Source organism: Pongo abelii, chromosome 2 (genome assembly GCF_028885655.2).
Source record: "Pongo abelii isolate AG06213 chromosome 2, NHGRI_mPonAbe1-v2.0_pri, whole genome shotgun sequence".
Taxonomy (NCBI): domain Eukaryota; kingdom Metazoa; phylum Chordata; class Mammalia; order Primates; family Hominidae; genus Pongo; species Pongo abelii.
The window spans coordinates 161,765,797-161,789,720 of NC_085928.1; the positions used below are offsets into that span (position 1 = coordinate 161,765,797).

The following is a 23,924-nucleotide window of genomic DNA, read 5'->3' on the forward strand; positions in this document are numbered from 1 at the left end:
TAAGGAGTCCAAAATAGGAAACATTGTAATTATGGCTATGGGGGCCCCTTCAGCATCTGAACTGTAATTCTTTTATACCCCCGCATGAGTAATAACTGAGGCTGTGATTCTTTGATTTTGGAAAAAGTAGTATAGGACTTTCAACTATTATAGATCACATATATGCATTACATTAGCTCTAATAACCTCTGCTGTTTTCAAATAAATATGATTATACTGGTTCTTTCTATAACTCCCTGAGATTTTTGTTCTCCAGTGTCCTTTATAAAAAACAATGTGCAATATACTGTACATATTTAAAGTATACAATTTGATTAGTGTTGACATCTGTACACACCATGAACCATCACCACAATCAAGATAATGAATATATTCATAAACCACAAAGTGTTCTTTAGTCACTCCCACCCAACTTTTCCTGTCCCTCTCCCATCTCCAGGCAACCACTAATATGTTTTCTGTCACTGTAGACTAGTTTACATGTTCTAGAATTTTATATAACTGGAACTATACAGTATGTATTATTTCCTGTATGAATTAATCACTCAGAATACCTGTAGTAGCATATATCAATAGTTTTTTATTGCTGAGAACTATTTTATTATATGGACATACCACAGTTTGCTAATCCATTAACCTGTTGATGCATATTTGGGTTTTTTTCTAGTTTTTGATACTACAAATAAAATTGCTATGGCTATTTGTATGCGAAAATACTAAAGAGTGTAACAACTGGATAATACTGTGTATATATGTTCAACAGTTTAAGAAACTGGCAAACTCTCAAAGTAGTTGTATCATTTTATATTCCCACCAGGTTTATGATATTTCCAGTTCTTCATTGCCAACATTTGGTATAGTAAATCTTTATAATTTTAACTATTTTAACAGGTGTCTCATTGTGGTTTTCATTTCATTTCTCTATTGATTAATAATGTTGAGCATCATTTCTCTATTGATTAATAATGTTAAGCATCATGTTGAAGACGTATTTGTCATAAGTATACCTTCTTTATGTATTTGTCATAAGTATACCTTCTTTATTTATTTGTCATAAGTATACCTTCTTTGATGAAGTGTCTGTTCAAATATTTTGCCTAAATTTTATGTTTATTGCTATTTTTCTCTTACTATTGAATTTTGAGAGTTCTTAATGAATCCAGGATACAAATTCTTTATTATATATATAATTTGCAAGCATTATATCAATTTCATGACTTATTTTTACACTCTCTTTACTATGTCATTGAACAGATTTTAATTTTGATGAAGTCCAGTTTACTTATGGAACATATTTTTGATGCCATATCTAACAATCATAGATTATTGCTTGACCTAAGATCATAATGTTTCCTTTTACATTTACTTCTAGAAGTTTTATAATTTTAGTATAATTTTATACTTTGGACCATGATCCACTGTGTGCCAATTTTTATATGGGCAAGATTGAGATTGAAGTACAGTTTCTTTGCATATGAATATCCAATTATTTCAGCAATGGTTGTTTAAAACACTATCCTTTCTGCACTGAATTACCTCTTAACCATTGCCAAAATAAGTGGCATGTATCGGTCTATTTCTACACCATCTAATATATTCCATTGACCTATTTATTTATATTTATACCAATACCAACTTTTTTATTACTGTGGCTTTATAGTAAGTTTTAAAATCAGGTAGTGTTAGTTCTCAAAGTTTGTTTTGTTTTGTTTTTTAAGTCATTTTGGGTGTTTTTGCTTCTTTGAATTTCACTATAAATTTTAGAAACAGCTTGTCAGTTTAAAAAAAAAAACCTTACGGTTTTGATTGGGATTACATTGATTGACTATATATGCATGTATATTTGTCTGATATATATAAAAAGAGAGAGAGAGAGGGAGAACGTCTTTTAACCCATGGATATGGTTTATCTTCATTTAGTTAGGCATTCTTCAATTTTCCTCATTAAATATTTTGCTTTTGGAAAAAGTAGAACAAGAATTTAAAGTATTATAGATCACATATATGTATTACACTAGCTCTAATATCCTATATTGTTTTCAAATACATATGACTTTATCAGTTATAAAACTATAAAAACAATGTTATACAGTTTTCTGTGTAGAAGTTTTGAATGTCTTTTGTTATGTTTATACCTAAGTATTATATATTTTTGATGTTATTGTAAATACATTATTTTCATTTTATTTTCTGGATGTTTATTGCTAATGTAGAAAAATAATTTTTGTATATTGATTTTGTATTCTTCAAGCTTGCTAAATTTATTTAACACTCAGTTAGCTTTTTTAAGATTCTATCAGATACATATTTTTATATTTGTTTAAGTCAACTATTTTGTCATTATGAAATGAACATTTTGATGTCTGGTAATATGTTACTCAGAAATCTACTTTATCTGATATTCATAAACACTCTAAGCTTTCTTTCAATCTATGTTAGCATGGTATATCCATTTCAATCCCTAAAAGAATTATGTTAAAACATATTTGTCTTTATTATTTAACTGTACTTCCTGTAATCAGTATATAGGATCATCTTGCTTTTCTATTCATTCTTAAATTTATCATTTAGTCTGAGTATATAGGCCATTTACATTTAATGTGTTTATTGATATGGTTATGTTTAAATTTACCATCTTGCTATTAGTTTTCAATTTTTTCCATCTATTTATTTTCTTTGCTACTTTTTCTGCTTTTATATTAATTAAAAGTTATTTTATAGTTTTCTTTTTATTTCCTACCTTTCTTATTAGCTATGCCTGTTTTGACATTTCATTGGTTTCTTGGGGATTGAGTAAATATTTTTACATTATCACCATCTAATTTTAAGTGATATTATATCCATTCCTTTTACCTGTAACATAAGAACCTTGCAATACTTTGTCACGCATTTTACTTTTACATCTTATAAAGCCTACAATGCATTGCTATTATTTTTAAAGTCAATTATATTATTTAAAGCTTTAAATAAGAAATACAAGGCATATAGATTTATCCATGAAGTTAATATTCCCGTGCTTTTCTTTCATTGTATTGATTCATATTTCCATCTGGTATCAATTTCCTTCTGTTTGAAGCACTGCCTTTAATATTTCTTGTATTGCACATCTGCTTGTCATGATTTATTTCATCTTGGATATGTTAAACAAAGTCTTCATTTCACCTTGCTTTTTGAAAGATATTTCCTGGGCATAGAATTATAGTTTGAAAGTATTTTGTTCTTTCAGTATTGAAAGATGTTGTTCCACTGTCTTCTCACTTCCATTGTTTTTATTATTGTTACTTTAGAGAAATCTGTTATACTTATCTTTGTTTTTCTGTATGTAATGTTTTTCTCTGGTGTCTTTTAAGACTTTTTTCTTTTAACACCAGTCTTGAATAATTTGATTATAATACACTTTGGTATAGTTTTCTTTATATTTCTCGTACTTGGGGCTCACTGAACTTTTCATATGTGAGGATTCTGGAAATTTTTCAGTCACTTTTTTCTTCAAATAATAGAATATGCTTCCGAGACTCTAATTACATATTAGTAGACTTCCATAAATTGTCCCAAAGATCACTGATCTTCTCTATTTATTATTATTCTTTTTTCTTCAGAGTTCCATTTTTGATAGTTTCTACTGCTGTTTCTTCAAGTTCACTAATATTCCCTTCTACAATTTCTAAATTGCCTCATTCCATCCAGCGTATTTTTATTCTCACAAATCAGTTGTTATATTTAAAAGTTCAAATTGGGTAGTTTTAAAAACCAAATAGAAGCACTATTTGTCTACCAAATAGAGACATCTTTCATGTCTCTATTTAACTTTTGAACATATGTAAACTAGCTATAATAAGAGTATTAGTGCCCTTGTTTGCTATTTTAACATTTGTATTAGTTCTGGACCCATTTCAATTTATTGCGTTTTGTCCTCAATGTGGCTTGCATTTTCTTACTTCTTTACAAGCCCATAATATTTGAAACATTTTTTTGCTAGTCATTGTGAATTTTACTTCAATGAGTGTTGGATATTTTTGTTTTCATGGAAATATTCCTTAGCCTTGTTCCATGATGCAGTTAGGTTACTTGGAAATGATTTATTCCCTTTGGATCTTACTTTTATGATTTGTTAGACAGAGTCAGAGCAGTGCTTAATCTAGTACTAAATAATCTCACTACGCAGGCAAGTCTGTTTTGTGTACTCTACCAAATTACCTTTAAATTGTGGGTTTTTAAAATCTGACTGGTGGTACACTGTTACTTCTAATACTAGCAGGTGATTCCTCAACCTTGGACAGCCTCTTTGCATACATTTGTTAGTCAGTATTCAGCTGCATAATTCAAAGGGTATCTTTTACAGATTTGTGGAGTTTTCTGTTTGTTGCTCTCTTCTGTCTGGTACTCAGTCCTTCAAACTCTAGCTGCCTCAGTCTACCCATACTCTCAGCTCTATCTTCCTACACAGGAAATCTACTGGTATTCTACTAGTTTTCTCCCCATTGGCCTAGAAACTCTCTTAAGGAAGTAAGTGTTGGCATGCATTGGGCTCACCTTTTTTTTTGCCTACAAACTCTCAGATACCCCTGTCCTTCTGGGGGGATTGTTTCAGATAAGAGGGTAAAACATGTCCCTGTTAGTCCATTTTAACTGTAAGTAGAAATATCTCTTCACAGTTTTAGTCACATTTGGAATAAATGGTCTTTAAAGGTCAGTGCAGCCATATAAATCAGTGATTCTTTCACAGGTCAGAATATCCATAGCTGTGTGAGTTCAGCAGTCCCAAATTATGTGCTACTCAATAGGCTACTCTCAACTCCCTGTGCTTGTTCTTGCCCTGAAGAGCCCTAGCTTTAGCTCACACAATTTCTTGGGTGATAAAGTCCAGCTACTACCATCACCACTACAGATCCATAAGGCTCTACGCAGCAAGTAGAAACCACTGTTCCTAACCTCTGAGGTCAGAGCTTTGATGACTGTGGCTTCTCTATTGCCTGTGAGGAAGAGTGGAAGAGCTGGGCAATGCAACCCAGGAACTTGGGTAAGCTCATACCCCTGGAGTGGACTCTGACCAGTGAAAGACAGCTGAACCATCAGATAAATTACCTGTGCTTCTTCTACCTCATGCCCATCCCCAACCAAGAGCTCCCACACATAGTGATTTCATCAGGCTTTTCCAGAGATATCCTATATGATTGAACAACGTATTGCATTTTCCTGTGAAATTACTGACTGCTGGATTCATGCCCACCCCGTTTCTTGCCTCATTTCCCTTTTTACTTCATTTTTATTGCCCTTGAACATAGCTACAATACCCCCACCAAAGAACATTTCTGCATAAGTTTTGGTTTACACTCTGTATTCCAGGGTGCTCAGGCTAAGAGAGGGGAAAATTAAAGAATATTAGAAAGACAATAATCATTCCATTAGGTAATATGACTTGTTCCTTTTTTATACAAATTTAAAATGTCTGGTTTGGCATTGTAAAGGAACAAACAAAAATATTTTAAGTTAATATGTTGAACATTTATCTCAAATTTCCAGCTCTAGGAGAAACATTATAAGAAACTATTGGTCTTGCTGAAGGAAAAACAACAAAACCCAAATCCTCAGTTCCAGACCAGCTGCCAAACAAGGGCAGGCAAGGAATTTCATATGTAGGTACAATGTCATTGTGGAGGCTGGAATTTTACGGCTTTTATCCAGAATATGATTTGGAAGGTCTGTGCGAGAATAATGACCTAACACGTAAAACAACCTGTAGTTTGCCTGCAGTTGTAAACACCATCATGACTTTAAATGGAAGAAACTGAAAATGTTTTTGCCTCAGTGCTCTGCCCTGTGTCATAGCTTTGTGACTTGTTTAAACAAGTTTCCTCGGCACAGTGGAGTGATATTAAACATGTAACACCTAGACCAAGTTACAGGCTGTGCAATGGTAGGAAAAAAAGATCATTTGGTAAGTATGAATTAGAAAGCGAGTAAATAAATTTTAACAGTTTATGTTGACAGCACATTTCTAATAAGAAACTCCTGATAATGTGAGATTTATTCATAAAATGCTGTATTAGCACAGTGGAAGTCATCATTAAATAATTATTTTTAAACTTCCTTTTATAAATTATTCTTATTTATTCATAAGAATCAATAAAGTGAAATGTTGGGAGCTGGAAGAAAATGCTACCTAGTGTTAACACGATTTTTTTTTGAAGAAACTTAAAGTATTGTGGGTTGAATTACATTTCCCAGTAAGACATAAGTCATAACTTCAGTATCTGTGAATGTGATCTTATTTGAAAAAAGGGTCTTTGCAGATATAATCACATTAACATGAGCTCATACTGGATTGGGGTGGTCCCTAATCCACTGATTGGTGTCCTTAAAAGTAGTGCAGAGATATACAGAGACACAAGCAGGGAAGAGGGCAATGCGATGATGGAGGCAGAGATTGGAGTGATGCAACTTGAAGCCAAGGAATGCCAAGGATGGCGGCAACCACCAGCAGCAGGGAGAGATGTCTGTAACAATTTCCTCCAGACCCTGCAGAAGAAACCAAGCCTGCAAAACTCTGACTTTGCACTTCTGGCCTGCTGAACTGTGAGAGAATACATTTCTGTTGTTTTATTTCATTCAGTTTGGGGTAATTTCTTACTGAACACAACAGAATTTTATGTAGAACAGAAAAATATTATTCTAATCATCAAGTCCAATGGGCTATAATTATTAAAACCAAAATTTTAACTGTACTTTTCTGCATAGTATTAAAAGGTTGCTGAAACATATAGACAGCTGTTTTATTATGTGTATTAGTCTGCTTGGGATGCCATAACAAAATATCCCAGGCTGAGTGACAACAGAAATTTACTTTCTCACAGTTCTGGAGGCTAGAAGTTCATGATCGAGGGGTTGGCAATTAAAGTTTCTGGTGAGGGCTCTCTTCCTAGCATGCAGATGGCTGCCTCCCTGTTGTGTCCTCACATGTCCCTTCCTTTGTGTGTGTGCTGAGAGACAGACAGCACTCCAGTGTCTCTTCCTCACCTGTGCTGGATTGGAGACCCACCTTTATTACTTCATGTAAACTTAATTGCCTCCACAAAGGCCCTATCTCTAGGTATAGTCACATTGAGGACTGAGGCTTCAACATATGAATTTGAGAGGTACACAATTCAGCCCGTAACACTGTGGTTATTTTTTATTTACTTGTTTCTTTATTTTTATTTTTGTTTACTCATAATAAAATCCCTTCTTCCTGTAACTTTTTTTTTTTGGAGTCAAATCTCCCTACAAGACTGGTTTATATGATTGTTGTAGGAGTAAACAAACCCCCACACCAGTGATGGAATATTACATAGTCCTAGCTACTCAAAGGACTTTATCTTTCTATCCAGAAATGAGCATGAGGTTTAATGAAAGTGTTGGTTGGGACTCTTTACAAAGACATAGTGACCACTACAAATCATATTCCCTGGGGTTGCTAAAGTTAGACTTTACATGATGTGGAGTGAGCCTGCCAGAAGATAAAGCCACATAGAAGAAAGTAAAACCAATGAGAGGAGTGACAGATGACATCCTACTAATATTCATTCAATGTAGTCAGTCAGAAGGTAGTCCCATTATATAGACTTTTGAGTTACCTGAGTCAATAAATTTTCATTTTTGTTTAAACCATAATAAGCTGACATTCTGTTTATTCATACTAGTGTCCTGACTATAACAATTCTGAAATTTCAGAAAACTTGTGAATATACAACAATCCTCTATTTTCAGAACAATGATGTTAAATCATGTGATAGGCAGTTTCTAAAATAATCTCCAGTGATCCCCACTTTCTGTTACGTATTTCTCTATACAATCTACTCCTTTTAAGAATAATCCAAGCTGGGTGCAGTGGCTGAGGCCCATAATCCCAGCACTTTGGGAGGCCGAGGCTAGTGGATCACCTGAGGTCAGGAGTTTGAGACCAGCCTGGCCAACATGGTGAAACCTTGACTCTACGAAAAATACAAAAATTACCTGGGCATGGTGGCATGCACCTGTAATCCCAGCTACTCCAGAGGCTGAGGGAGGAGAATCACTTGAACCTGGGAGGCAGAAGTTGTGGTGAGCAGAGACCGCAACACTACACTCCAGCTTCTGCGACCAAGCAAGACTCTATCAAAAAAAAAAAAAAAGAATAATCTGAACTTGTTGATTCACTTTTAATGTTTTAATGAACAGAATCAGCATAAGAAATGAGAATCTCACTTAGGTTACGTTATAAAAGACCGTATCTTCCCCCAAATAGTTGAGCCTTCAGATAAGACACAGATAAGCCAACCTGATGCTTAGCTACAACTTTATGAGCCAGAGGCACCCAGCTAAGCCACATTTAGATTTCTCCTGCACAGAAATTGTAAAAATACAAATGTTTCAAGCTTCTGTGTTAGGGGTTAATTTGTTACACAGAAATAGATGACTAAGACAAATCACTTTGAATAACAAATTATCAAAGCTACTGGAAAGAAATAATATGCTATAATATATTATTCACAAACAGAGATAGAGCCATTGACCATTTATTAGTTGCTTTCTAGACAGGACACTGATTTTCATTAACACTGAGGATCTCACCTTATAATTACTCATAGGAACAAAGCATCAAAGTATAGAGTTAGGAGAACAGTTTGTGCTTGAAAAACTCAAGTGTGAATGCTGGGTCAGCCACTGCTAACTAAATGGTCCTGAAAATCATTTAAAATCTCTGTGCCTTGGTTTTCCTCATCTATATAATGGAGAAAAGAAAACTTAAAGAATTTTCTGGTGATTATAAATTATGTATGTAGGGCACTGAATCCATGACTGGACATACAGGACAGAGCTCAGTAATTAGATGATTATTATTTCATTGACTATCGGAATTTGTCTTCAAGGTGAAAGATCAAGTTAGCAATAGGAATGCATGCCTGGATGTGGTCCCAAGTTGCGACCTCTAGCTTGTTAGCATTGTTTTCTAATCAATTTGCTTGCCCAGACCACAGACCTTATAAGGGCTCACAGACAGCAAGCATAGGAAGTTGTGACAGGCTATTGCGCAATTCAGTTTCTCACAGATGAGGTTCCTTGTAGCCCTCCTTTGAAACTGACAGAGGAAATATAGGTTAAAGAAAACATCTATTCAATGTGTGAACTGAGTTAGTTTTTCCCCATAACGAGACTTTTCTGATGGTAATATTTAATCAAATGTCCCCAGCACCATTTGATATGCCCCTTTTGGTAAAGGTGTTAAGGTAATTGTCAGCTTCATTTATCTGCTTATACCACAGTTGACTGTGATATTTTCTATCAGTCTAAATTACAGTAATCTTTATATCCCTAGAGGCCAGTTAGGCAGGCTTACAAATCATCAGTCAAATGGGAAAATCAGTACATCTAGAGGTTAAAGCCATTTATAGTCTGAAAAAATCAAAGCCTATTATTGATTTAGAAAACCCCTGGAGAGTCCTATATATTTTTTGAGTTTGTGAAATCGGAATTATACATTATATCAACAGAATTATTGACTGTAGCAAACATGAGGTTATTTCTCAATATATTCAAGGCTGATCAGATCCTCCTTAGAAGCATGGTGCCCACTTTAAAAATCCATAACTATAGAGAATCTCTCAAAAGGTACCTGTATTGAGTAATAATAAAAAATTAATAATTATTACTATGAGGCATAGCTATAGAGTTGCCATGAAGATGATAGCTGAGTACATTAGGTATAGGATATAACAAAGGATTTTGTTGTTTATAAACCCAGTGTTTGGTGTTTATTTTATAACACAACCTACAACTCTCTATATGTATTTGTGTGTATTTAAAGCATGTAAGAAATAACACAGAATCCAAGGCACCCAAAACTCATTAAAAAATGGAACCAAGGATTCATATGCCATTATGAAATTAGGCAATCCTAATCCTATTTTAACAGATCAGAGATAGGAGCATTAAAATTATAATTGTCATTTTTTTCTGATTTCAGCAATATGTTCTCATCATAGAAAAAATGGAAAATACTCAAAAAGAATTATTTAAATCACTTATAATTCCAATATCCAGGGATAACTTATTGTAATTTGGCATATATCTCTATAATCTTTCTAAATGAATACTATATTTATATATTTATAGAAATATGTAACACGTATTTCAGATTATACTAAAAACATAGTTTTGTGTGCATGCTGCATTTTTACTTAACAGTAATATAATGCCAAACTTGGTTTAATGTTTAATATGTCATTAGGCCAGTATATTGGACACACAAATATAGGCTAGATACTGCATGATTGTAAAGGACATCTTTCAAATAGAATATAACATGCCTCCTGGAGTTGTGTAATATGACAGCCTGTCTTAAACATTCTTAGGAAACACTTGAAATGACCATATGATTGCTCATTACATGACTATGCCATTCTTTATTAACTATTGGCCTACTCTTAGATGCTTAATTTGTGTTCATTTTTGTTGTTGTAAATAATGCTATGTGAAGTTATCTCTGCAGAAACATTTCTATTCTCCATTCATTCATCCAAGGGTGCCCACGGAAGTAGAATACGTAAGTCGAAGGATATGTACATTTTAAAGATTCTCTATAGATACTGAAATATATAACAAATGCTTCAAATAACTTCTATGGTCAGTTTTCTCGCTCTTAAACCTCTATGTACATCACAGTTCTCCTGGTTTCACTTCAAACTAGAAGAAAAATGTACATCTATGACATGGTTTGGGTGTTTTGTTCCTTCCAAATCTCATGCTGAAATATAATCCCCGATGTTGGACGTGAGGCCTAGTGGGAAGTGTCTGGATCATGGGAGTTGTGCATCCCTCATGAATGGCTTGATGCTGTCCTTGCGATAATGAGTGAGTTCTCACTCTGAGTTCATGGGGAATCTGTTTGTTTAAAAGAGTGTGGCACCTCCCCCTTCTCTCTTGCTCTTGCCATGTGACATGCTGGCTCCTCGTCACCTCCCACCATGATTGTCAGCTGCCGAGCCCTCACTAGAAGCAGTTACCACCCCACCACCATGTTTCCTTTAAAGCCTGCAGAACTGTGAACCAATTAAACCTCTTTTCTTTATAAATTATCCAGCCTCAAGTATTTCTTTATAGCAACACAATAATGGCCTAACACAACCTACAACTCTCTATATGTATTTGTGTGTATTTAAAACATGCAGGAAATAACACAGAATCCAAGGTACCCAAAACTCATTAAAAAATGGAACCAAGGATTCATATGCCATTATGAAATTAGCCAGTCCTAAAATCTAACCTCTGCATTTTCACATTATTCTCCTCTCTCTATCCCTGCCTTCCTCCCTCCCTTCCTCCAACTGTCAGAATTGTCCTGTAATCAAACATGTTCACATCACAGCTTTTCATTTTATATTTCCAATCAATTGACCAGTCTAGACCAAGTAGCATCTTGGATCCGTATTACATATTCCTAGACAGTAAGCCGGATTTTTTTTTCACACTAGTTGTTTCTTCTCACTTAAGTGATAACGATGAAGAACTTCAGATGCCATGACAGGGAGAGAGTAAATGGAAACTGGATAAATTGAACCTGGGTCTGGGACTTTTACTTCAATGAGAGCTGCCTATTTGTATATGTTTTATGTATAGGAATTTCTTGTACGCTTCCAGAGAAAGAGAGAGAGCATAACAGAGAGTGTGAGGGAGAGAAAAGGTAAATAAAATAGAAGAGAGGAGGCTAGAGGGGAAAAAAAAGAGAAAAGAAGGGAAGGGATGGGAAGGAAAAGAAATTGATGAAAAAGGAAAGGAAAGAGAAAAGGATGAGAAAGAGAAAGGAAGGGGAGAGAAAGGGGAAGGGAGAATTCTGTGGCTAAAAAAATCACTTGAAATCACTATGTACTACACCTTTTTTGTTGTATCCCGATGGAGAAACAGAACTTTTTTGTATCCTGATGGAGAAACAGAACTTTTTTCTTAAAAAAGAAAGTAAACCTAAAATATGGATGTATGGATACCCAGTATCACATTCATTTCTTTATAGAATACTACCTTTGATAGCTTTTCAAATTCCCATTGAACTCACATTAAGATCTCTCTCTGTAAAGGGTTCCTTTAAGGAACATCTTGGTTGTTGCTTCCAGAGACCAATACTTATCTTTGAAGTCCCAAAGAATAATAATATGCAACCACCCAAATATCTAAAGAGTAATACTTTTGCTGTGTCAGCCAACTTAGGAATTATGGGACTTTAAAAATATTAGCAACACTGAGATTTTCATGAATTATATAGATAACTTCATGATCATAGAAACATGTTAAAAGCCAAAAATAGTCCAAGAAGCTATTATGTCTCCTGGGCCACAAATCTGGCTGGTATTAGGGATGACAGTAGAGACCAGTAAATTGGATTTAAATTAGATATACAAATAAATGTTTATACTTGAAATATTTTTAAGAAACAGAAGTAACTGAAATATTATGAAGTGTGCCTGAGATAGTGTCACAATAGAGAACAAGGAAGCTTAGCAGTGCAAGGTTGAATGTAGTGAATGGAAAAAAATAAAATAAAACCATTTCATGTCTTTATTTCATCAAGCTCAAACTGCTTGCTAAACATGTTACACCATCAATACACAGACCTACCCAGTGTTACTTTCAATGTAATGGCAATAAACTTTCAGTGACATTTGGTGAACTCCATAAAGAAGAGTTTGTTGGTCTTTACCTACTTACTTCATATTTACATGATGGAGAACTAGAGCCAAAAGCAACAACAATAAGCAAATAAAAATGTTATTTGTGTTTTGACATATGGTTTAGTTGTCATTAAAGTTTTAGGGTGGCCGGGCACGGTGGCTCACTCCTGTCAGCACTTTGGGAGGCCAAGGCGTGCGGATCAAGAGGTCAGGAGATCGAGACCATCCTGGCTAACACGGTGAAACCCCTTCTCCACTAAAAATACAAAAAATTAGCCATGTGTGGTGGTGGCCTGGGTGACAGAGCGAGACTCTGTCTTTAAAAAAAAAAAAAAAAAAAAGAAAGAAAGAAAAGAAAAAAAAAGCTTTGGGGCTTAAAACTTTTAAGGGTGTTGGATTTTGTCTTGACATACTTTGCTCATAGAAATAAAAGTGTTATTGATGTTTGACATTGCCCTTTCGGTCAGCATGACTGAGAGTTCTCAAGACTGCCCCAGACCCTTCCACTGAGATGATTCCTTTTCTCCTTTTGTATGTACTCATATGAAAAGCAGCTCCTCTTACTCCCTTTTCCTTCCTCTTTTCCATTCTCATCCCCTTCTGCCAGAGTGCATCTCTAAATACTGTTGGAGGAAGGGAAATTAGAAGTTCCACCCGGCTGCTTCTCCAGCTATGAACAAAAGGACTTCCCACCCAGTCATCTCTCAGGAGGGTGCAGCTGCCACTTCTCCATTACCAAGGTGGAGGGAAGAACACAAGGTCTACTCACTCAGAGCACCTCTATACTTAGCCCAGAAGATTTAGGCAATTATTCATTGAAAGTGTTTGAGTAATTGTGACCAAACTATAAAGAGCTGGGTGGTGGCAGTAGGAGAGGAGTGAGTGATTGAGTTTCGAACCCCTGATCAAGTTATTTTGTCCCTTTATATCACACAAGTGGCCATCACTGCCCAGACCTTTCTTGTTACTCTTGGAGACACCTATTGAGAGTATACCATAGATAGCACATGTATTAAATTGTTCTTATTTCTCCCTGAACTGCTGCAGTCCTTTCTTTTAGTAATAGGGCCCATCCTCTCTTTTCCTCTCTCCCTGAAGAAACACCTTTGTAACTAGTCACCATCAATCCCTTTGATGTCTTGCACATTCCACAGCTCAGGCATGGAACAGCACTGGCTTATCTCCCCTCCACGTGAGACAAGGGTGGGACTCTGTGTCATGGTCCTACGTTTTTCCTCAGAAAATTGTGGAATAAGTGCTGGTTGCCTGGATGGATGGAAGGAGAGTAGAAAAACAACAGGGTTTTTCATTCTGAGCTTCATTTAGTACTCTCTAAAATCAAATACAAAATTTCTTTTGACTCCATCCTTTCTCAAAAGAAATTTATACTTCTTATTACTTTAATATTATCTCTTCCATGTAAACAAATACCCCAAGCTTATTATGTAAAAGCAAGCCATGAGTTATTTAAGAAAGTATCCTCTATTAACTTGACAATGAAAACCATTATCAAATAAATTATTTCTCTCTAATCTGGGAGGCTAAAAATATTTTCCTTCCTCACCTGGGGATAATTAATATATTTAATATAGGGAGAAAGGCACTGAAATAAATCAGATTATTAAATTGAGACCAAAATTTCATTTTCACAATAAAGGAAAAGATTTTGATTAAAACTTTATCTTGAAAAATAAAACCAAAATTATAAAAATGTGATAAAATATAATCTGATATTTAATCAAACTTTGTTTATAACTGCAAACATAGTTCAATTCTTGGAAAAGACAAATATATTTGTTTTTTTGCTGACAAATCTATACTATTGCATGATACCACATTCTACACCAAACATTTGATTATTTTCAATACAATTAAGTGGATTATTTTTGCAAATATATATGTGTATGTATATATGCTCAATCAATTTTTGCAAGGACCTTTCTTAGATCATCTTAAATTCTTGATTTTTTAAGTCATCCTCTTTTGCAACTTCAGTCCTGTCCACATCCTTGTTTTTTTTTTTTTTTTTTTTTTTCAATTGTTTGCTCATTTGCCAATGGCATTGAATGAGATCTAAGTATTTTTCTAACAATCCTTTCCTGGACTTCACGGAATTCTGTATCTTTTGCAAAACATTAAGTCTCATTTGGCAATAAATTTGCAATATATTTACCTTGCAAACATCCAGGAATAGAGGTAAAGTAAGCCACAAAGAGAAAGTTGCATGCAGGAGATGTCTATACATATTCTACTGTTAAAGCAAGATAGTTAAAGGGTATTCGAGAGGGAAAGATAGTTAAAGGGTATTTGAGAGGGAACTGAAGTTTCATGTGGTTAGTTCATTCATGAATTTCCTTTTTGATTCTCTATGCAACCTTATAATACAGGTCCCTAGAAAATAACTACACAGATAAACAGGGACCCTGTATATAAGAAAATGAGGTATAACTCAATTGACTTCCCAAGATCCCTTAGAGAATTAAACAGAAAAGGAAAAACTACTCTATGTTTCTTAATTTGTTCTTATTTGACAAATCTTGATAAAGTCATGCATATTAAGCAGTTAAAATTCCTATGGAATCATTTGTAAAAGTAATAGTGCAGGCAATTAAATATGTCTGGATTTTACTCTGGGTACTAATAGGACTGGTTCCAGGCAAAGCTGTGATGTGAAAGGAAGAGATATTCGTGTTTACCCTCCTCCAAGTTTGTGTTAGGTAAATTTTCTTAGATGCTTTGGTACTTGTACTCTTTCTTTTCTGAATTTCCAACACTGTTCTCCTGGTTATCTATGATCACATGACGAACTATACCACAACTTAGTGACTTAAAATAATATTGCATTATTATTTCTCATGATTCTGTGAGTTTATGAGTCTAGTTATGTGGTTCTCACTTGAAGTCTTATATGTGATAACAGGCAGATGTTAGTTGGGGCTACAATCATCTGGAGTCATCCATAATGATTCACTCATACGGTTGGTAATTAATGCTGCTACCAGCTGGTAGCTCAACTGGGACTGTTAAGCAGAGTACCTACCCTTAGCCCCTCTGGTTTAAAATCCTCTCAGAATAACAGCTTCCCTGCAGGAGCATCCCAGAAGTAAACACTCCAAGAGACTCAGGCAGAAGCTGTAAGACTCATCATAGTGACAGCATCAGAAGACACAGAATGTCTCTTTTGCTACATTCTATTGGCCAACCAAGTCACCAAGGCCAGCTCAGATTCAACAGGATGAGGAGGAAATTAGCCTACAACCTGTGATGCGAGAGTGTCGCATTAGGAAAGGCATGTGGAACTGGGGATGCTATTGTGGTCATCTTTGGAAAATATTATCTTCCAGGCCCTCCAAGTTGCCTCCAGAAACCAAGGTTATCCAGAGTGTGAACTTGTTCCAGATCCTGCTTCCCCTAAGTGTACCCCATTATGAAAGCCTGTTTTCATCTTCTCTTCACTCAAAATGAACTTTTTCTATGTTTATGGCCTATAACCATGCTTTCTTCTAGGAAACTGAAAAATAATGTAGATTAATGTGTTAATGACTACTGAGCTATTGCCTAACACTGGTAACATATTTGTCTTCAAGCCATAATTTTGTCATGGTAAATGACTTAACTCAACATAAATAATTAAGAACAATTTTTGAATATTTTCAAAATGTATGACAAATAACAAATAGCTTCTTATGGGCCATGTAGTAAACTCAGTGATATATGTATATAGTAACTCATTTACTATTCATTGCAATCCTGTGAGTTAGATATGATTTGCATGTTCATTTAGCAGGTAAGGAAATTAAGGCTTAGAGAAAGTAGAAGGCTTCACAAGTATTTCATCACCAGTAAAGGACAGGGTTTGAATTTCTTCCCAGATGTGTATGAGACCCAATTGTTACTCCAACCACTAAGAATATTGCCTCCCATGCTAACAAAATCTGTCTCCAGTCCCAAGAATATAAAACCTTTTTGAACTTCCTTTTCTTCTAGTGTTTTACAAGCCATCAAATTTTCATCTTTTTATGGGATTTTCAAATAAGATAAAAAATATATATAATTGTCCTTAACTTTTAATTCATCTTGCCCCTTATCACACACACAGTATAATACATAACAGCTGAATGAGAAAAAAGTAAAGAAGGTTGATTCTGTTTATTATTTGGTCAAAATAATAAACATATATACATGTACACACACAAAGTAGAGTCTAAATTTGGAGGGTTTTCCAAAATATCTTACTTCAGTCAGAGTAGGAATATTTTCCTTTTACTTGAATCACACCTAGGATTTAAATTTGGTTCAAGTTAAAATATGAAGTGATCCTATTCATGATATTTCTTTATTAGAAAGTATAAGGGACGAATACAAGAAATGCCAAAAAATGAGCTTCTCTCTCAACTTATAGGAACTTCTCAGTTCTATTGCTATTGCATATATTTATTATTTTCTGGCAGCATCTCTTGGAGTTTGTTCTCTCCTTGTTCTTAGTTCCTATGGTTTATGTGCAGCTGACCTACCCTACAGTTCTAGGGTTGAAACATAACATAGAGCCTTCCAAAAGAGTGACCATTTCCATGGCTACAACAATCAATTTAGGGGTAGGTATGTGAAAAAACAAAAACAAAATTTAGAGTCCTTACAAATATTTTTGCAAGTACTCTTAGGTAAAAGACTCCCCTTTGCTCTGAGAAAGCTAATGATGTGGATGATGTAAGCCCAGCATTACACTGGGTGACCTCTAGGCTGTGGCAGGTAATCTGCATTAACTCCTTCTTATCTTTGCATGCATGCCCTTTGCATTGTGACTTTGCTACTTGTGTCAAGAGATGAAGTCCTTAGAAACCATACAGAAAGAGTCTGCCATAAATAAATTATTCAAGAGAAAAGTAAAAAGAGATAAATAGAAAGAAATTTTAAAGCTGCAGGGACCTTAAGATTTCATTTAAGCTTCTAGATCTAGTGATATATGAAGTCCATCCTGGACTTTGTAGATACGTAAGTAAATAAAATCTATTTTTACATAAGCTATTTGAAATGGGGTTTCTGTCACTTGTGCCAAAATTGATCTGGCTTACATTTCAAATTATATGTCCTTACGAATTTCAACTTAAAAATTGTAAAATTCGAGATATAGAAATAATAAAATATTTGAAATAAGATTCAAGTAGTAGTTACTATTTCTACTCCTTAACTATTAAATATAATAGCTAATATTTATAAAAATACATGGATATTATTTAAAATTTGTTATATATAATTATTACTTTTTATTAATATTAGCAGATCTAATAAACTATGTAGCAAGTATCTAAAATTCCAATCTCATATTATTTGTAGTTACTATATGCTCAACTTCTTGACCCATTATCAACTATTAAAATACTCCTAAATTATGATAATTCATACTTTTCCTATTTAATATATATTAAATACGGCTGTTTTCTTTTTTAAAATTTTTCAATGTCTTAACACATTTTATCATTCAACAAACATTTATTGAGTATATTTTAAAAATGTTTACTGATTATATATCATGTGCTAAACACAACTGAAGATATTGGAAACTTCTCAATGAATAAGATATATAAAGCCTACGTTCTTACAGAGTGTATGTATTGGGGATGAGAACAATAAGCAAATAAGTAATTAAATAATATAATTTATTTTGACAGGTGTTAGAAAAACAAGGGAAGAAAATGACAGAAAGAGAGGTGATATTTTGTGTGGCCAAAAAGTCCTCTCTGAAGTGGTGACATTTTAGTAACATAAACTTGAATTATGGGAAGGAGGTAGCTACGGAAATTTCTGGCTAAAATGTTTTAGGCAGACAGAATAGCAAGTTATTTAAAATTAAAATAGAAAAAATAAGTACATAGATAAATTCAGCATACAGAAATACACAAAATGTTCATCACTTTTATCTTTTTTGAAATTACTATTTTTAAAAAATATAAAATGTGGGGTATAATATGATTAATATGATTAGATTACACTCCAAGATATTACAACTAGGTTGATGTTTAATAAGATTACATAAAAAATATATAAGAATATTAAGGAGAGCATCTGCCCAGGGATATGGGGTGGCAGCCTAATGAGACATGTTGGAGCCTGAATGGGGTGAGCAGAGTATCTTCACGAGGAAAAGGTCAGTGACAGCAACATCCCTGCACAGTGTATCAGAGCCCAGCATGAGTGAGGAAAACATGTAAGTTTGGTGTGGCAGTGGTAGCACTAGGAAGTTGGATACACAAGAAGCAATGATCAAAAAAATACATTAAGCATAATAAGAGCCTAGTTTCTCAAATGTCAGACAAAAGGGTTACAGACAGGAAAAAAGAAAAAGCAAGAATGAACTCTGTGGTGTTGGATTTTGTAAACAATGGCATTATTGTGAACTATTAATTAGATAGATGATAGCTAGCTAGATAGATGATAGATAGATGATGGATAGATAGATAGATAGATAGATGATAGATGCTCCATGTAAATGTAAGTGTGTGTGTGGGTGTGTGTGTGTGTGTGTGTGTGTATATTCCCTACCTCTTGCAGCTTGGGATTGTTAATCTCCAATAGTAATGAGCACACCTCACACTCAGATTCTGATTTCTAAATAGCATGGTCCACTCAAGGGAAGCAGAACTCCTTGGAGAAATGATTCATTTAGGGTTGGGAAAAAGAAGTTGTAATATGAGCGTGGAATATCTTGTCAAAAAGAAATAAATTCTTAGAAAATGATGGAGAAATGTCAAAGGGACACTACAGAAGTTACCTTGAAAGGAAACCCACTGACCAAATCTGGGAAAATTTTAACATCAAAGTAAATAATGAGAATATTGGAGTGTGACCCATTACATAAAATGAGGATCCATTAATCCATGCAGATATAAATTAGTTAATTAAAATTTTGATGAGAAATTGAATATTGGCATAGCCTCAAAATACCTCCCCACAGAAAATATTTATTAACTATAAAAAGAAAGAAAGTATGGTGAGAAGCCTGGAAGATACCACCTAAATCAGGTAATCAAAGTTAACTTCACCAGTAATGGAATAAATCAAACTTATGTGCCACCCAATGGGATGAATGCATTCAGAGTCACTTTGTGATATTCATGCCCAACTTGCATAACTTTAATCTTCTAATCATGAGGAAACGTGATAAACCCAGCAGAGAAATATTCTACCAAATGACAGTCCTATAATATCTTTAAGAATGTCATGGTTCTGAAGTCAAGGAAAGACTAAAGAACTGTTCCAGAATGAAGGAGTTCAAAATAAGACGACAACTAAATGTTGTACATAATTCTGTACTGGTTCTTTTCTTATAAAGTACCATATTGAAATAAAGTAGCATATTGAAACTACTGGAAAAACATGAATGGAATCTAGGGCTTAGATGGTAGTAATGTATTAATATAAATTTCCTAAATGTGGTTATGTAATAGAAAGTCTTTGATCTATGCTAAAGTATTTAGGGGTGATGAGGCACTAAGATGTTCCTTCACTCTCACATGTCTCAGGAAAGTGTTATTTAAATTATTCTTGCAATTTTTATAAGGTTGAGATTTTTTTCTAAATAAGAGCATTTTTTAAAACTTAAGTGACAAGGACAGAATAATTGAGCAACACTCAGTGATAACAAGATAAGAGTAAGTATTACAATGAGAAACTGAAGGACCTAAAGTAGAGCCGCTTACTCTGCTAGTATTATTATATTATCAATACTAGTTTAGGTCGTCCCCAGGCAGGTCTTTAATTCTCAGTGTCAATAAATTAGAAATTAATATAAGACCCTAACATCTAGAATATGGAATACACACACACATATTTAAAATAAATCTTATGTTTTGTACTTTCTACCTAAAATATGTGGTGTAGTGATTCTAAGTCAACCATATTTTGTCTTTAAAAATCCTGAGCCCTCCATGAAATACCTAGGTATACATACTAACAGATTATGTGTAAATGTGTATTCTAATATAAATTCCTGGACATACAGAAGTCCCAAGTAGGTAAAAATTAGGTAAGTGGTTCTCCATACAGAATTCCCTCGTATACATAATAGTTCTCCTAGATGTTCTACCTGTGAGACTGTATTTTAAAATGCTGAGCTAAATGGAATGTGATATAAATATTTACATAATGAAATTCTCAAATTAGGTCTACAAAACTTAATTATAAGTGAAGATCTAATATAAACATTCTTTGGATTTTAGTTCCAGAGTAATTCTTTGAAGCATAGTTAAGAATAAAAGGAAAGTAATTAATAATAAATCACTCCACCCTCAAGAGTCATAAATCTATTTGCACTTTAAAATCTTCATTCTTACATAAAGATTACAATCTTAATGTTTCTTTGGAAAGTGACAAAATTTACATAAAATCAAAAGATTAAGTCTTCTTAACTGACTTTGCTGTCCTTGGAAATGGGAGGTATCAGTTTTAATGGGAGGAAAGACTAATCGATGGATTAATTTCTGTTTGTCTAGTCCTTTGAAGATTAAGTGTTACCCAAACGCAATAATATTAAGATTTATTCATCACTATCAAGAGCAAAGCCTATCATAGATACAAATTCCCCATAATCAATCTTTCACTTATAAACAGAATCAGATTAATTCTGTTAACAAAAATTAAAATAAAATGTAAGATTCCAATACCTCCCCCAAAGGACAGCAGCAATTAAGCCCAGTAATTGTGACAAGTATAAATAGTGCTATTGTCTTATTTTATTTTCTGTTGCTTAGAGCAGAACATCTGAAACTAGGTAATCTATAAAGAAAAGGAATTTATTTCCTACAGTTATGGAGGCTCAGAAGTCCAAGATTGAGAAGCTGCATTCGGTGAGGTCCTTCTTGCTGGTGGGAATTCTCTGCAGAGCCCAGAGGCAGCTCAGGGCATCACAAGATAAGGGGTCTAAACGTAGCAGCTCAGGTCTTCCTTCTTTTTATGAAGCCACCAGTCTCACACCTATGATAACCCATTGATCCATTAATTCATGAGTGGATCAACTCATTCATGAGAGCCCTCATGACTCAATCACCTCTTAAAGGCCCCACATCTCAACACTGCCACAAAAAAACTCTCAACATAAGTTTCAGAGGGAACAAACATTCCAATCATAGCAGCTATGTTCCTTAGTGAATTGTTTTATCTGCAGATATTATAAGCATTACAGAATACATCAAAATGTATCAGATTTGCTGCCTCCTTATTTTACACTTACATTATACTGTGTCATTTTGCTAACTCATAAATGCAGATTGATGCTTGGTCTGAACACAACTTCTGAAAGCATTCAAAGCGTATATTAATTAATAAAACATTCCTTTTAAATTAAATCTTTATACTACTTTAATTTCTTAGAATTGATTTGGAGACATTGGAGGAAAATATATACATATTCCATGGAGCTTCCAAAAATAATATCTAAGTATTACTCCCAGATAGCATTTTTCTTGGTTTACCATGACAATGAATAAAATTCCAAACTGAGTCACAGATTATAATGTGCTCTTGGAATAGTGCTAACAAATTTATAAAAATTAAAAAAAAAACAGGCCAACACTATTTAAAGTAGCCATGTGATACCTCTTATTTTACTTTAGATGTTTATAGGACTATGTAAACTAAATGACAAATTATTTTATCTAAGACCAAACTGAATTCTTGGCTCCTTTCAGTGGAACTTTATGTGATATCTGAATATATTTTCTGTCACCCAGACCAATCAGAACTGTTTATTGAACGTCTTTCATAATCTCAATGTACTGCTAGATGTTGGGCAGGATATAAGAGAATTTTAAGCACACCACCCTGTTCCAGAAAACTTTCAAAATACTTTACAAAGATAAATTTTAAAAACAAGTTAGTATAAATTAAAAATAAATTTAAAAGAAGACAAATTAACAAAGGTAGAGATACAAGATGTTACACAATCACATGCAAAAATGTAAACTTCCTCCCCAACCTAATTCCATACAGCCATTCCCTTATTCACTCACTCCAGTCATACCAGCCTCATATCTGATTTGCCAACATGCAAACTCTTGGGAACTTGCTTTTCCTCTACTATGTTCCTCCCACTTGGAATGCTGACCACCTCAGTTATAACAGCACTCTACATTTACTCTATGTATTGCCTACCTTTACTGCCTTCAAAGCATTTACTACCTTGGAAAATTATTATTTATTTGATAGTTTGTGTGTCCATTGTCTTCTGAACCTATTAGAAGGTCATCTCCATAATGACAAGGACTCCCTCTTTACATTTGCATCCTCAGTACCTAGTACGATATCTAGGATATAGTAGGTGCTTAATAAATATTTGTTAAATGAATACATTAAATATAGAAATGCATTATTATTTTTCTGAGCTTGCAATAAATTAAAATTAAAACATTTTTGTGGGCTCCTAAAGGTATGGTGGGTTCTTAGACTCTATGTCTACTGTGCTTATAGAATAAGTTTATTCTTTTTCCAACGGTAATTTAGATGTCACTTCGTCCCCCCAAACACTTCTCTGATCCCAATAATTGTAGAAATGAACACACACACAACATGCATTACTCTTTTCTCTTCTCCATTTTGATAGCACTTTCTATGAGCCCCAATAAACTTCATAATAGACTAGAAGCAAAGTCTGTATCTAATTCATCTTTCTACTCCTCAAAGCTTCCACCATAAAGCTTGACTTTTTTTTTTTTTTTTTTTTTTTGAGACGGAGTCTCGCTCTGTCGCCCAGGCTGGAGTGCAGGGGCGCAATCTCTGCTCACTGCAAGCTCCACCTCCCAGGTTCACGCCATTCTCCTGCCTCAGCCTCCAGAGTAGCTGGGACTACAGGCGCCCACCACCACGCCAGGCTAATTTTTTGTATTTTTGGTAGAGACACGGGTTCACCATGTTAGCCAGGATGGTCTCAACCTCCTGACCTCGTGATCCACCTGCCTTGGCCTCCCAAAGTGCTGGGATTACAGGCATAAGCCACCATGCCCAGCGGCAAAGCTTGACATTTTCTAATTAACAATAAATGTATTTTGATTTCATATTGGATTCCTATACTAATAATATCAGTTCTAACAGTTAAGGAAATTTCACGAAACAAAAACTACTTTAGATGGCCCTAGAGGCATTGACGATTCATGTCATAAGTGATAAAATGTTGAACACCTTTGGTAGAAACACTTCGTTGGTCACACTTCCTAAAATAATAGATAAATTGGGACCAGATGACAAAGAACCATC

The 23,924-nt window shown here is 34.3% G+C and overlaps 1 long non-coding RNA gene across 1 annotated transcript in view; it reads right to left on the reverse strand.

The window, feature by feature from the left end:
* LOC129058683 (uncharacterized) overlaps nucleotides 1–15,825 on the reverse strand; it is a 36,815-nt gene extending 20,990 nt beyond the window's left edge. Inside the window, exon 1 of the long non-coding RNA XR_008523968.2 lies at nucleotides 15,721–15,825. This is a non-coding gene — a long non-coding RNA (uncharacterized LOC129058683). The remainder of the gene's footprint in view (nucleotides 1–15,720) is intronic.
* Between the last annotated feature and the right edge of the window lie 8,099 nt (nucleotides 15,826–23,924).